General features: G+C 39.2%; 1 long non-coding RNA gene across 2 annotated transcripts in view; it reads left to right on the forward strand.

The window, feature by feature from the left end:
* The first annotated feature begins 238 nt into the window (after positions 1-238).
* Positions 239-13,939, forward strand: part of LOC148348796 (uncharacterized) — a 163,523-nt gene continuing 149,822 nt past the window's right edge. For both annotated transcript variants that reach the window (XR_015847716.1, XR_015847717.1), the window contains exon 1: positions 239-368. This is a non-coding gene — a long non-coding RNA (uncharacterized LOC148348796). The remainder of the gene's footprint in view (positions 369-13,939) is intronic.

Below are 13,939 nucleotides of genomic sequence, written 5' to 3' on the forward strand. Positions count from 1 at the left end.
TTGACGGATTGTGTGCCTCAAAAAGGGTTGAGAGTGACTGGGAAGTAAGTGAATGGATGAATAAATAATTAAATGGCATTCAATCACTTAATTTATTTGAAATTTCCCACACTCCAAGCGGTCTTCAACACCCTTTGTGTACATTGAAGTAATCATAATTTATCATAATTAACGTTTAATCTTTGTAATACGTTGATTTTTCCTACACTCTTAGCGGTCTGCAAACGCATCTGGAGTTCAGCGACGACTCCTTCAAAAGTACGTGTTTTCGGCCTCTGGCAGCAGCCTTCGTTGGAGCCTAAAAACAAAATATTTATTAAATGTTTGTGTTTTAAAAAGAGTGCATCTTGGTGGTCTAAATTCAGAAGGTGAGTTGTCTGCACACAAAAAAGGCAAAGAAATGTATCCTAATTTAATGTGATGTAATTTGTGCCAGCTTGTGCTTGTTAGCGGTTTCGCGGCTATGGATGTTTTTACCTAAATGGCAGGTATTTATTTTTAGTTAATTTAGAAAAGGGGAAGTGTGATACACTCTAATGCCCGTTTCAAGTTTATTATCTTACGCTAAATTGCTGTCATTTTATTTTTTTTGGCTTAAATTGCTTCTCAATTTGGAAATTTATCAGGTTTGGGACGCCCCGCCCACGTTATTCGTCTTCCGCTTACGTCACTTGGTTGTGACACACATCAAATCTAAAACTTTAAAATGAGTCTAAAGTAAAGCAAAAACGTTTGTTTTTCACGTTTCTCTTAAAGGAGAGTCAAGTCAAGTCATGTTTTTGTGACGCCCTTAATCACAAAGAGTCTCAAAGGGCTGCACAGAACACAGATTATTGCAAACCACAGACTTATGACACCATCCCCTGATCTAAAACCTGCATGAGGGCAAGGAAAAACTCAAAAACCTCAACTTGAGGAAAATGAAGAAACCTTGAGAAGGGCCCTCACATGAGGTAATCCCCCTTCCAGGATGACCAGGCTACAATGGACGTTGCAATAACATTTGAAGTATTATTTTTCTTGTAACTGAGTTAAATGAATACAAAAAACATTACAATTAGCATGGTAGTCCAGCAAAGGGATAACATTATAAATGAATATCGTACATATGTATTTTGGTTTATGATTCTTGTTGTGATTATTGATTTGTATTATTGCATTATCCCCTCGTAATTTAAGTTTTTTTTTAAATAATTTAAATGAGTCTGACCTTCAAGATGTTTTATGGCCGCAAGTTTGGCACCTGCGTGTCATTTTCACCATTCTTCACTAATGTGTATGTGTCAGAAATAAGCACATTGCTTTTATTACAACAATATTTTGTTATTTAGTTGTGCAAAGCTAATTATTAATTATTATTTGGTTCACTCAAAAGAATTCTCAAGATCCTTCCCGCCCACAAAAATTGGAAGAAACTATGAATAAAATGACTAAATTTTGTGCAGGCTTGGGGAGTAACGGAATACATGGAACGGCAAAAATGATGTTGGCAAGCTGTTTGGATATATTTTCATTTTGTTTCTGTCGCATTTTATTTTAGTTTTGCCGGAGATCAAAGAGATCAAAGCCAGGAGAGAAAGCTTACCACGTGTTGTGAGTCATAATTTTATCCATATTTTCTTTTGTCTTTTATTAGCATATTTTCGTATTGCAGAAATCCAAAAGTAATTGAAAGTAATCCAGTTAAAGTAACCCTACCCAACCCTGCTTAATAGGTAGTGAGAGGTGAGCATCTGGCAAATGTAGTTGTTGATGTTGACACCAACCTCAAAGCGAAAAATACAGGACAGTTTTACTGAAGAAATTTCAGTGATTTGTTGGCAATAACAAAATTACTCAACAGCTTCCCACTCAGATCAATGCCCTGTCGTAAGATATTTCATGAAATAACAGGGAAAGCATACTGTCGACCTCACTTTCTCACTCCGCCTGCTCTAATAGCACCTCATAGACGCCACTTTAATGAGAACATTTTATTTCCTGGAACTGCATAAAAAATAAATGTGTCATTTTAACCAGCCCCAGTCGGTTGATTACAAGTCTTGCTATAAAACATTTCCTCTATTTACATCACACATGAAGATGTCGCAGTGACCTCGTTTTTACACCAATTTTGGGGAAATCCAGCCGCACCTAATTATGGGAGGATACTTCACTTTTTATGTCCTGAAAGTTCTTACTCATTTCTTACATTAATAAAGAATCTAGTTAATACTCGAACTCCAATCATCCTCAAATTGCAATATTGTGCTACTACCAGTGTTCCCTCTAAGCTGCCCGTGTGCGCAATTGCGCACTGCTCGCACATTCTCAGCACACAAGAAAATCTAGCCAGCGCACAAAAATCAGGGCTCGAAATTGCTAATTAAGAAGCAAACTAAGTCAAAGTTACAGTGCATGAAGGTAAAAATACACAGGTTCCCCTGACGTTGTGTCTTAAATGCGGTATTTTGAAGTCGAAAGAATTTGAGTAAAGTTAGTAGAGTATGTCGAGAATCGGCTTCTTCGGCTCGACTCACTAAAAAGGAACCGGCTCTTTCGGGTCCTAAACGGCTCTTCAGGTTGTTTTTGCTTCTTTAATCCCAACATGAACAAATATTAAGTAGAATTATGCACAAAATGACTTACAGGAAGAGGGGAATAGAACAAAAAAGAAAAAAAATACCAAAATGAAAAAGTAGGGAAAAGCTGAGAAAAAAACAAAACAAAAGGAAGAGAAAAAAAGAAGGAAAAATTTAGGGAAAAAAGCCAGAAAAAAAGAAAAGAAGGAAATGTAGGAAAAAAGTAAATAGAGAACAAAAAGAAAAAAGTAACTGCTCGGAAAAAATAAACACAATGAGATTTTTTTTAAAGAATTAAAAAAAAGGAGAAAAAAACCACCGAAGAAAGAATAAAAAGTTTGTGTCGCATTCAAATAATTTCCAATAATATCAAGTGAATCCTGTTGCCAACATTGTATTTCCACTAAAAAATGTGATTAAGTACTGTTAGGGATAATATTTGCGTAATAGGTTAAAACTGAAGTGATCAGTAAGAGAGGCAAATGTAGTTTTAGAATTTATTCACTGCGCAGTGGGCAGACTAAATCAAAGTCTCACACGTTTCCCGCGCTGCAGCCGGGTTTTGTTCAAAAGCGTGCGCATGCGCAGAAAGTATCAATGACGTCACACATACGTCTACGGTTCAAAGTTCGCACATGCGTAGGAATAACCAAGGACGTCATATATATCTTTCAGTTCAAAAATAGTACAAAATAGTAGAAAACGAGTTGTAATATAAGTCAAGCTCATCAGGATTATTTGTAACATAGAAGACAGAGAAATACACAATTAACTAAATATGATCAGCTTTTACAGTACAGTTCTGTATCTTACAACCGACTAAATAAGCCCCCCAAAATGTTAATATTATGTGACAAAATATATCAGGAAATAAAAAGAAATGGATATCTTGTGAAAGAACTGTAAGAACAAACGACGTTTGTAGGCCGTACAACCTTTGCAATAGTACATAAGTCAATTCATTCAAAAGAGAAAAATAATTTTGCATTGCCGGAAACTCAGCAAAATGTAACTTGATGTCAAGTTGGCAATTTCGGCCAATGTAACTTGATGTCAAGTTTTGGACACGTTTGATAATGGATTAGTTGCCACACTTGGGATTGCCGTTGCTCACTGTTTCAAGCGTTGCTCACCGACTTTGTGTGAACGCTCAGACCCGGGGAAAATTAGAGGGAACATTGGCTACTACCCAAAAGGTTTTGCTTGCGCTTTGACGGCTTATTAACATTATTAGCTGCATGTGGAACTGTTCCTTCACAATTCAATTGCAGAAGTTTTTCGGCTCGTCTCATATTTTTTATATGTAACACTGGAGGTCCTCACACCAGAAATGCCAATGAGGGCGGAGAAGAGTGACAGGCAAGCAGGGGAGGAGGTCAGTTGCTAGTAAAATGTGATCATTTGGAAATGTCTTCTAATGATTATGTTATGCATGGTTGGAGGTGCAAAATTTTCTGGGTTTTTCTTTATAAGAATAAAGTCAAACATTAAAGGGACAGTGTGTAACATTGAGTGCCTCTGAGTGGTACAAAAATATTTCATTTAGTAAAAAAAAAAACATTGATTTGCACTACTCTCCAGCAATGTTCCCTGTAATTTTCCACGGGTCTGAGCGTTCACACAAAGACTGTGAGCCACGCTTGAAACAACAGTGAGCAACAGCAATCCCAAGTGTGGCAACTAATCCATTATCAAACGTGTCCAAAACTTGACATCAAGTTACATTGGCCGAAATTGCCAACTTGACATCAAGTTACATTTTGCTGAGTTTCCGTCAATGCAAAATTTGTTTCACTTTTGAATGAATTGACTAATGTATTATTGCAAAGGTTGTACGGCCTACAAACGGTATTTGTTTTCACAACAATTCTTTCACAAGATTTCCATTTCATTTTTTTTCCTGGTATCTTTTGTCGCATAATACTGACATTTTTGGGGGCTTATTTAGTCAATTGCACGATACAGAACAGTATTTAATCACATTTTTAGTGGAAGTTCAATGTTGACCCGAAAGAGAGGGTTTCTTTTTAGTGAGCCGAGCCGAAGAAGCCGGTTCTCGAAAAACTCTACTGACTTTACTCAACTTCGTTCTACTTCGACATTGACATCAAAATACCACATTTAGAACACAGCGTCAGGGAAACCCGTGTATTTTTACCTTCATGCACTGTAACTTTGACTTAATTAGCAATTTCGAGCCCTGATTTGTGTGAGCTGGCTAGATTTTCTTGTGCGCGGAAAAGCTCTGGGTAGTGCGCAATTGCGCACACACGCAGCTTAGAGGTAACATTGCTCTCCAGTCTCCCGAAGTCCAAAATCAAGAACCTTCAGCTAGTGCAAAATGTTGCAGTGAGGCTTTCAACTAAGACTAGAAAGTTTGATCACATTACCCCGATTTTAGCTAACCTCCATTGGCTCCCTGTTAGCTTACCCCCTGAGATTCGATCTGCAACCTCAGTGTAAGTGTTTAAATCTAAGCTTAAAACAGACTTCTATTCTATAGCATATGAATAACCCATATTTTGTGTTGACAATATCTGTGTATTATTTGCCCTCATGTAGGATTTAGATCAGGGGATGGTGTCAAAATAGTCTGTAGTTTGCAATAGTCTTTGATCTGTGCAGCCTTTTGAGACTCTGTAATTAAGGGCTATAGAAATAAACATGACTTGACTTGACTCAATTTGAATATTAGGAAAAAAATACATAAACTGTCATACCATTAAAAAAATCACAAGGCAAGGAACTTCTTTACATAGTAGAATCCCGACCTAGAGGTTGCTGCCATGTTTTTCTGGGACCTTTCTGTTCTGCTGTGCTCTGTGGAACTGGTTTTCAATTGCATTAGACAAAACAGTGCCATCTAGTAGTCAAATTTTACACACTGGGGCTTTAACACTTTAACTTTGCTGTTGGTCTCTTTCAAGCATGTCTCAGATGTGCTTTAAGTTGAACATCAAGTATTTTCGCTTGGTGTCCAAACACATTTGGTAAATGGCAGCTTAATTGCGACATACATTAGGAATTAGTAACATGTTCAATGCAGTGATAATGAGATAGTGTTACGAAGTAATTTCATCTGTAGTTCTGGGCAATGCCGTTACCATATAGAGTATAAGTATCAGGCCAATACCAGGTTACATTTTAAGGTTTTTGTTACTTACAATGGCCATCGTTAATGCTACCACCTGCATCTTTTGTGAACGTTTTTGAAATACATTAGTATTTTAGTTTTTATTTGCCAAGCTTGCTTCATAAATGAATGGGAACATAGCTATAAAATCAGTTAATGCAAAGTACCAATGCTACTAACGTTTGAAATGATTCCTAGTGTCATTCCAATATATTATAGAGTATGTACTTGATACATGGTGCCAGCCCAATACCATTGATGTGATGGCATTTCACTCTTAAAACTTAGCTAAGAGATTTCCTAACATGGTAGTGAGAGTCGGATCAACCTCCAGGTCACACCCATTGTTCCTATGAGACCGTTGCAATCATGAAACTTGACTAAAGCCCACTTTTAGTTTAATATGTAACCTTTCTCCCCCGAGTGTCACTCAGACTCGTTTTAAGTCAAACTTACACTGAAACGACCCAACCTTGATGCAGAAAGATTATGTAATTATAGACCTGTGTCAAACCTACCGTTTTTTTCTAAAGTACTTGAAAAAGTTGTGGCACAGCAGCTGAATGATTTTATATCCGAGAACAATCTTTTCAAATCTATGCAATCAGGATTCAGGGCTCACCACTCTACTGAGACAGCCCTGACTAAGGTAATCAATGATCTTCTACTGGCAATAAACTCTGGCGCTTCATCACTCTTGCTGCTGCTGGACCTTAGAGCTGCCTTTGACACTGTGGACCATAATATCTTACTAGAACGGTTAGAAAAATGGATTGGTCTCTCAGGAACCGTCCTCTTATGGTTCAGATCCTACCGCTCAGATAGGACGCACTGTGTTGAATTTTGTGAAATGACATCTGAGCCCTTTACATAGTGTTACCCGTGGTGTTCCGCAGGGTTCAGTACTTGGCCCCCTTCTTTTCAGCATTTACTTGACTTGACTTGACTTCATCTGGTCTCTTTGCTCAAATTGGAAAAGAGGAACCAGATGGGTCATGTAGCTGCATAAATGTACCTTGGACAGGTGGCGTTTGGAGATTTAACTTACCCAAACTTGGACAACGGTGTCAGATTAATATTTGAATGTTAGGCAGGGGTGAATTCAGTTCAAATAATTTCTCGGTAAAAAAACAATTTATTATATGTTTTTATTGGTATTATTTGCATCTATACAGTATAAATGTGATGAAACAAGATAATAATTTGAAACCCTACAACACTTGTGAATACTACAAGTATCCGTACCAGATACATCGGAATCATTTTAACACTAGGTGTTCTATAGGTCACTATTTAGGAGTTAGTTAGTAAAACCGGTACATGTTTGAAAAATAAATCATAAATATGGACGTACATTTGGTTAATAAGTCTTTTTTATGCCATTAATGCCCTCGTGTGCTGTGCATAAAGCTGCTGTCACTGATTCCCTATGACGCCGCTAATAATTCCTCATCATATCCAGGCAGGTACTAATTGGGTTTTGTTGCTTGCTATGATATTGTTGATACAATACACATCACTCAGGCTGCAATCGTGAACCCATTACGCATTTTAATACAACAGGTGAGAATTATCATACGAGGGAGGGGTGAATATGGAAAAAAGGACCGTTGTACATGTTTATTCATGACAGATACTGTATGAGTGTCGTATCATGATTGAAAATGACTCACTCGCTAGGCACAATCAAGAGTTCTTGACTGGTGCTGATGATCAAAATGGAAAACCAAAGTGACTTCCGTCTCAGTTGATATGCGGCAGAAGCAAAACAAAGAGCAAATTGGCTTTCGCAGAGATCAAGAGCTGATTACCGAGAGCGTTCCTATCCCCTACATTTTGCATGCATGCATGAGTCATAAGGATGCAAAACGAAGGCCCAGGTAATCTTGAGGAATACAACACTTAGGAGACTCTAATAGCTGGAACGTTTGCAATCATTGGCCAAGGACGTGGAGTGCGCACAGCCAAATCATTTTATTTATGATACATCTTTTGCTTTGGTATCTTTCATTGAAAGTGGGATTGTGATTTCTGTTGAAAAACATCCTTTTTCAAATGTATAAAACGACCTTGCGATCATAATTTTGTGGAACATGTCTTAGTAAGAATTTATTTTACAAAGTTTATGGCTGACCAAAACAAATCAACGATTATGCCACTTTGGATCTTACTCATATACACTTCATTTGAGATTTATAGTTGTGATTGAACTACTTGAAATCATCATAATTTCCAAATGTTGGACGTTTCAACTTACCTTAAAATTCAGACAATATATCACACCTGATTATAAGCAACCCTGTACATTTTTAAAGGAAAAAAAAAAAGTTTTGTACATACATAAGCCGCACCTGACTATAAGCCGCACGTGCCCACATTGAAACATGAGTTTTTTTACAAAAGAAAAACAGTACACAAAAAGAGTTTAAATACTGTATTGTACCTTAACCCCTCAACTTTCCGCCGGTCCGCCGGCGGGCCAATGGACTTCTGATAAACAAATACGTGTCTACGATGTCTCTAGAATACGCCACGCTGCATATCTTTGGTAAGATTAAACTCTTGCGATTCAAGAAATTATGACCTTTTAAAAATATACTCATCAGAGAAACATCACGAATAGTCAGGAACAAGATAACCGAAAACTATTAAGCCGAGATAACTCACCAATTTGTCCCCTGGTCGTCTTTAACTTCTTAGAATGCTCGCGAAAACGGCCTCTTTACGTCAAGGACCAGCTAGAGAATCCATCCATCCATTATCTGCACCTCTTATCCTCACTAGGGTTGCGGGGATGGTGGATCCCATCCCAGCTGTCCTCGGGCAGTGGGCAGGGGACACCCTGAACCGGTTGCCAGCCAGTCGCAGAGCACAAAGGGACAGACAACTCACTCGCTCATTCCCACCTAGGGACAATTTAGACCGCCCAATTAACCTGACATACATGGTTTTGGAATGTGGGAGAAAAACCAGGGTACCTGGAGGAAACCCCCACAAGCACAGGGAAACATGCAAACTCCCTCCGTGTAAAATATTGACTCCAAAACGATAATGCGAACAGATAAATAGAAATCCGCCTTAAAAATGTCTGCTCTGTTGGACATTGTTTCTTTTAATCCATTTGTTTTGCCACATTATTTCAGTTTACAAATAAACAGCCTCGTAAAATTATTCCCAATATAGTAGTTTGCCCTTTTGATTAAAAACCTTTTCCATGATAAGGGTCTGTTCATGCAAGTTTTATTTATGCACAAAGTGCAAAGTTATTTTACTGCTCTGGCACCCCTGGCGGCCGTTGGATAATTAGCCGCATCATTGCATAAGCCGCAGGGTTGAAAGTTTAGGAAAAAAGTTGTGGCTTATAGTCTGAATTTATAGTTTTTAAGCTCATAGTACTTCACTCTCACTGATACAAACATCCTCTAAACTTCTGCACCCCACTGATATTTTCCCCTCACAAATTCCCACACTGGAGGCGTCTGTGGCAGAGAGAAGTGGCACATTTGTGCTTAAAACATTTGGCATGAACGCTCCTATTCAGACATCCTTCTGCAAATGGATTGTCCTCCCCTTGCTGGTAATATCAAACACAAATGCAGCCGTGTTATTTTTTCAGGCGTCTTACATCTGTATTATCAAAGAGACGGGTATGTAAAGGCTTTTATCGTGTTGTTTGATACAAGTGGGTGTGCCTGGTATCTTTGAAGAGATTCTTGAGTGCATGTGAAAAACAGAGCTGGAGAAGCAGGGAAATGGCAGTGCTAATGAGCCAGCAATGGTGCAAATGGAGTTTGTTTTCTGTATTTCCTAATAAAACCTGTAAATCTTTGCAAAACATGCTTAATTTTAAGGTCACTTAGCCGACTAGCTGATTATAAATACTTAGAAATAAGATTGTAAAAGGATAGTGTTAAATGATAATGGGATGTTTGGTCGTGTTCTAAGGGATTGGCAGGGCACCTGTATGATGCGGCAGGGGTAAACCAGTGAAAGCTGTCGGGCCCTGCTGTTGAACAAAAGAGTGTGTTGTGTCACCCTGACCCGAGTGACATGGCTGCTTTCTTGAGTCCCGTTTCATCTGGAGGGACGAACGCATGACCAACTTTGGTGCCGAGGTGCCTAACTTGTTTGGGTGTTTAGGTTGGCCATGGTCCAAAAATGTTTGTGTGTGTTTTTTGCTATTTTCTCCTTTTTTATTTTGTTTGTTATTGTATGTGTTTGTCTTGCGGTCGGTCACCCCTCTTGTAGGATTTGACCAAGGTAGATAGATAGAAATACGATAGATGCAGTGAAGATACAATCAATCAGCTAGGGCACTGGTCACCAAACACCAGTCTGTTGACCGGAAATGGGCCCGAGGGTTGTTTGGTACTGGGCCACACAGAAAGGAAAATAGTGCTTATATCGTATTTATTTGTGTATACATGGGGTTTTTAAGGGTTATTGTTCTATCTTCGTTATTTATTATCCATTACCCGTTATCGGTCAGTTCATAATACGCTACAAAGCCTAGGAGCCGGGTCACTTACTCTCAGCCAAAATGCCAAGCTAAGGTCCTAGCCCTAAAGCCTTGCTGCGATCATTGTGAATGCACCGTTCCCGGAGGTACTGCAATACCGTGCCGATGCGTGGAGTGGACAGAGCATTTCGCATTTGTAGTATGGCGTGTATACATGCATTTTTTAAATCCGGTTCGTGTCAGCGAGAGCGTCAAATGTTAACAATTTAAACACTAATATTTTAGATGACACCCTATTTTTACTCAAGGTGCCACATTGTACAATGTTGTAATGGGGCATTAGGGGATGGAGTTCAGCTAAAACAACATTGTACAATGTGGTACCATAAGTAAAATATAGTCAGATATTAAACCAGGTAGAAGTAATGATTGCGAACCTTAAAGCTAGTGGACCAACATAAAGGAAAGACACAAACGAGGGATCCTGAAATCTGTGTTAGTGAAACAAAGTTCAAATATAGAATGTCTAATATTTTAACCTTTATTATTACTTTTAGTTTGATGTAATTTATTTATTAAGAATTGTTATAACTCAATAATGACTAAAGTCATGTCATGTCAAGTCATGTTTATTTGTGATGCCCTTAATCGCAAAGAGTCTCAAAGGGCTGAACAGACCACAGATTATTGCAAACCACAGACTATTATGATGCCATCACCTGATCTAAAACCTACATGAGGGCAAATAATACACAGATATTGTCAACATAAAATATAAGTTATTCATATGCCATAGAATAGAAGTGTGTTTTAAGCCTAGATTTAAACATTTCCACTAGGTTGCAGATCGAATCTTCGGGGGAGGAGCATTCCACAGCACCGGGGCCCGAATGGAGAAGGCTCTCGAACCTGCCGATCTCTTCTTGGCTCTTAGGATCACTAGTAGACCAGAATTTTCCGAGCGAAGGCTCCAGACTGGAACATAGGCGGAAATTATTTCTAAATGGTATGAGGAAGTCAATGCATAATTTTGTTTACTACCAACAGAACCTTAAAATCACATCTTAAGCTGACAGGGAGCCAATGCAGGTTAGCTAAAATCAGGGTAATGTGATCAAAATCAAATCAATCAACTTTTTAAGTCTGAAAAAACGTCTATCTGTCTGAAAGATTGGTTAAATCGAAGATGACTGTCAAAGTGCTTAAAGTCCAAGGAATTTTCATGAGGGAAATCTGCGCTTCCACATTCCAATTGAGGATTCTCTAATGTCGTCGTTGAGTGACGGGGGATTGATTGATGGCCTTGAAACGGGCCTGTTGTCCCAGGCGACACGTTGTATGAATGGGCAAGACAAAATAAATGATTTACATTCGGGAGACATTCTTCTTTTTTCCCGGCGCAGCCAAAACGTTCAAGCCAAGTCCACCTAGTCAGAACATCCCGGCCCATTGTGAGCATATTCTGAGCAACTCTAACATGCTGGCTGTCTGGTGCGACGTGGGCAGTGTCTCCGGCAGGAGATAAGTACATTGGCAGAGGCGAAGTGAGGACCTCGGTGTTGGAAGGGCCGCCTCTTTCAGGCAGATAGGAAGGAGGGCATGATGACTGAATGGCACCTGTTCCTGAGGCGCCAGATGGCCAGGCGGGGGCTTGTGCCAGCAGGGTGACGGGACCCCGTGTCACCGTGTGCATCTGCAGCTTGTGTCGAGATTCTGGCAAAGTAGAGATGTTTGGCCAGCCGTTGCTCCCTCTATCTCAGGGGCCCGCATCACACAGAATGGAAATTGGAAACGGGCACAAAATGAGTCAAAATGCACCTGATGCTGTGTTGACACGTAGGGAGTCTGTGGCTGCCTTCCAAATCAAAGCACAGCTAGCGAGGCGGAGTGATATTGGCAGAAGTTGAAGTTGGGGGCTCATCAAAAAAAGTTTAGTTTAATTAGAGAACTGCCAGATGAATTTTGAAGCCATGCAAGCGCTTTAATTTTGCTAACTCGTTTTGATAATGTGTGTGTCACTTAAAGAAGGGATTCCAGATTTGAAACTTGCTGGTAATTGTAGTATGATTTTTAGGTTTATGGGGGTTAGGTGTGTTATAACAATTTATGGAGATTTGTGTAAAAGCAGAGGTGGGCAGTAATGTTAACCCTACATTAACATGTTAACCCTTAAACCCAAAACTAATTCTAACCATCAGTCATTGTTTTTTCCATAGCTAGGGACATTGATATCTTTGTGTTTTCCCCTATGTTCCGGTCCGGAGCCTTCGCTCTGAAATTGCTGGTCTACTAGTGATCCAAAGAGCCAAGAAGAAATCTGCCTGTTCGAGAGCGTTCTCCATTCGGGCCCCGGTGCTGTGGAATGCTCTTCCCCCTGAGATTTGATCTGCAACCTCAGTGGAATTGTTTAAATTTAAGCTTAAAACACACTTCTATTCTATAGCATATGAATAACCTATATTTTATGTTGACAATATCAGGGGGTGGTGTCATAATAGTCTGTAATCATAGTTTGCAGTAGTCTTTGATCTGTGCAGCCCTTTGAGACTCTTTGTGATTAAGGGCGTCACAAATAAACATGACTTGACTTGTGTTTTTTGTCGTTCAGGTACTGTACGGATTTAGAAACTTTTTTTTTCTCGCTGCTGAAATATCCTAACTTGTGTCATCATCCCAGCATCTGTCAAGCGCCTTCTGTATGTGCATTTCTTGGACACAGTCGAATGAACTCTTATTTTTTTCGTCTTTTTGGGGTTTTGTTGGCGTTTGGACTGCACTGGGAAACAAGCCTTACTTTCACAATTTTCATGCTTCACTAACAAACTGACAGAAAAAGCATGCGAGGGTGAGCATCCTCCTATTCTTTCTGCTCCGGACAGCTTTGCTAAAAGAAAGATAAAAGCAGATAGGCGTAGTAGGAAAAAACACAGGGGCTTCTTGAACTGTGCATTGTAACACAAATTTAATACAGAAAATATTCCACTTCAACTTTTTATAGACACCTTAACTGACACGCCATACCTTGAACAAGGCTCATCTTTTGGGCAGTTGTAGACCAACATTGAGTTGATGTCATCTTCAAAGATGAAAACTATAAATCAGCAATAGATTGAAATCTTAAATAACTGGATCATGATCTAGCAAGGAAACACATTACTGTAATTATTTGTAAAGTATACTCAATTTTTTCACAGGATTTTAGCTAAATATTACAACCTTAAAGGTTTTTAAGCAATTAATATACCTAAATAAAAAATGAGACAAAATGATAAGGTAGCCTGATGAAAGTACATTTTTTTTGACAAAATTCTGCTTTTTCCACCTCTTCTGTTAGAGACAAGAATACTCTCACACATCTATCTTTAAGCAATCCCTTTGTTAATACCCTTGCAACATTCTTGGTCAAGGAAGATTACCTCATGCGCAACCCCTTATCAAGGTTTCTTAATGTTCCTCATGCTGAGGTTTTCTTTAGTTTTTTTTCTTGCCCTCCCATAGGTTTCAGATGGGGGATGTTTTTACATTGGTCTGTGCAGCCCTTTGAGAATTTTTGTGATTAAGGCCTATACAAATAAATATGACTTGACTTGAACCTAGGCAGCACGGCGGAGCAGTGGTTAGCGCGTGTGCGGCACAGTTCTGAGGTCATGAGATCGAACCCCCTGTGTGGAGTTTGCATGTTCTCCCCGTGCTTGCATGGGCACTCCGGTTTCCTCGCACATTCCAAAAACATGCATGTCAGGTTAATTGGCCGGTCCGAATTGTCCCTAGGTGTCAATGAGCGAG

Source organism: Urocampus carinirostris, chromosome 18, assembly GCF_059441175.1.
Source record: "Urocampus carinirostris isolate Australia breed hairy pipefish chromosome 18, RoL_Ucar_1.0, whole genome shotgun sequence".
Taxonomy (NCBI): Eukaryota; Metazoa; Chordata; class Actinopteri; order Syngnathiformes; family Syngnathidae; genus Urocampus; species Urocampus carinirostris.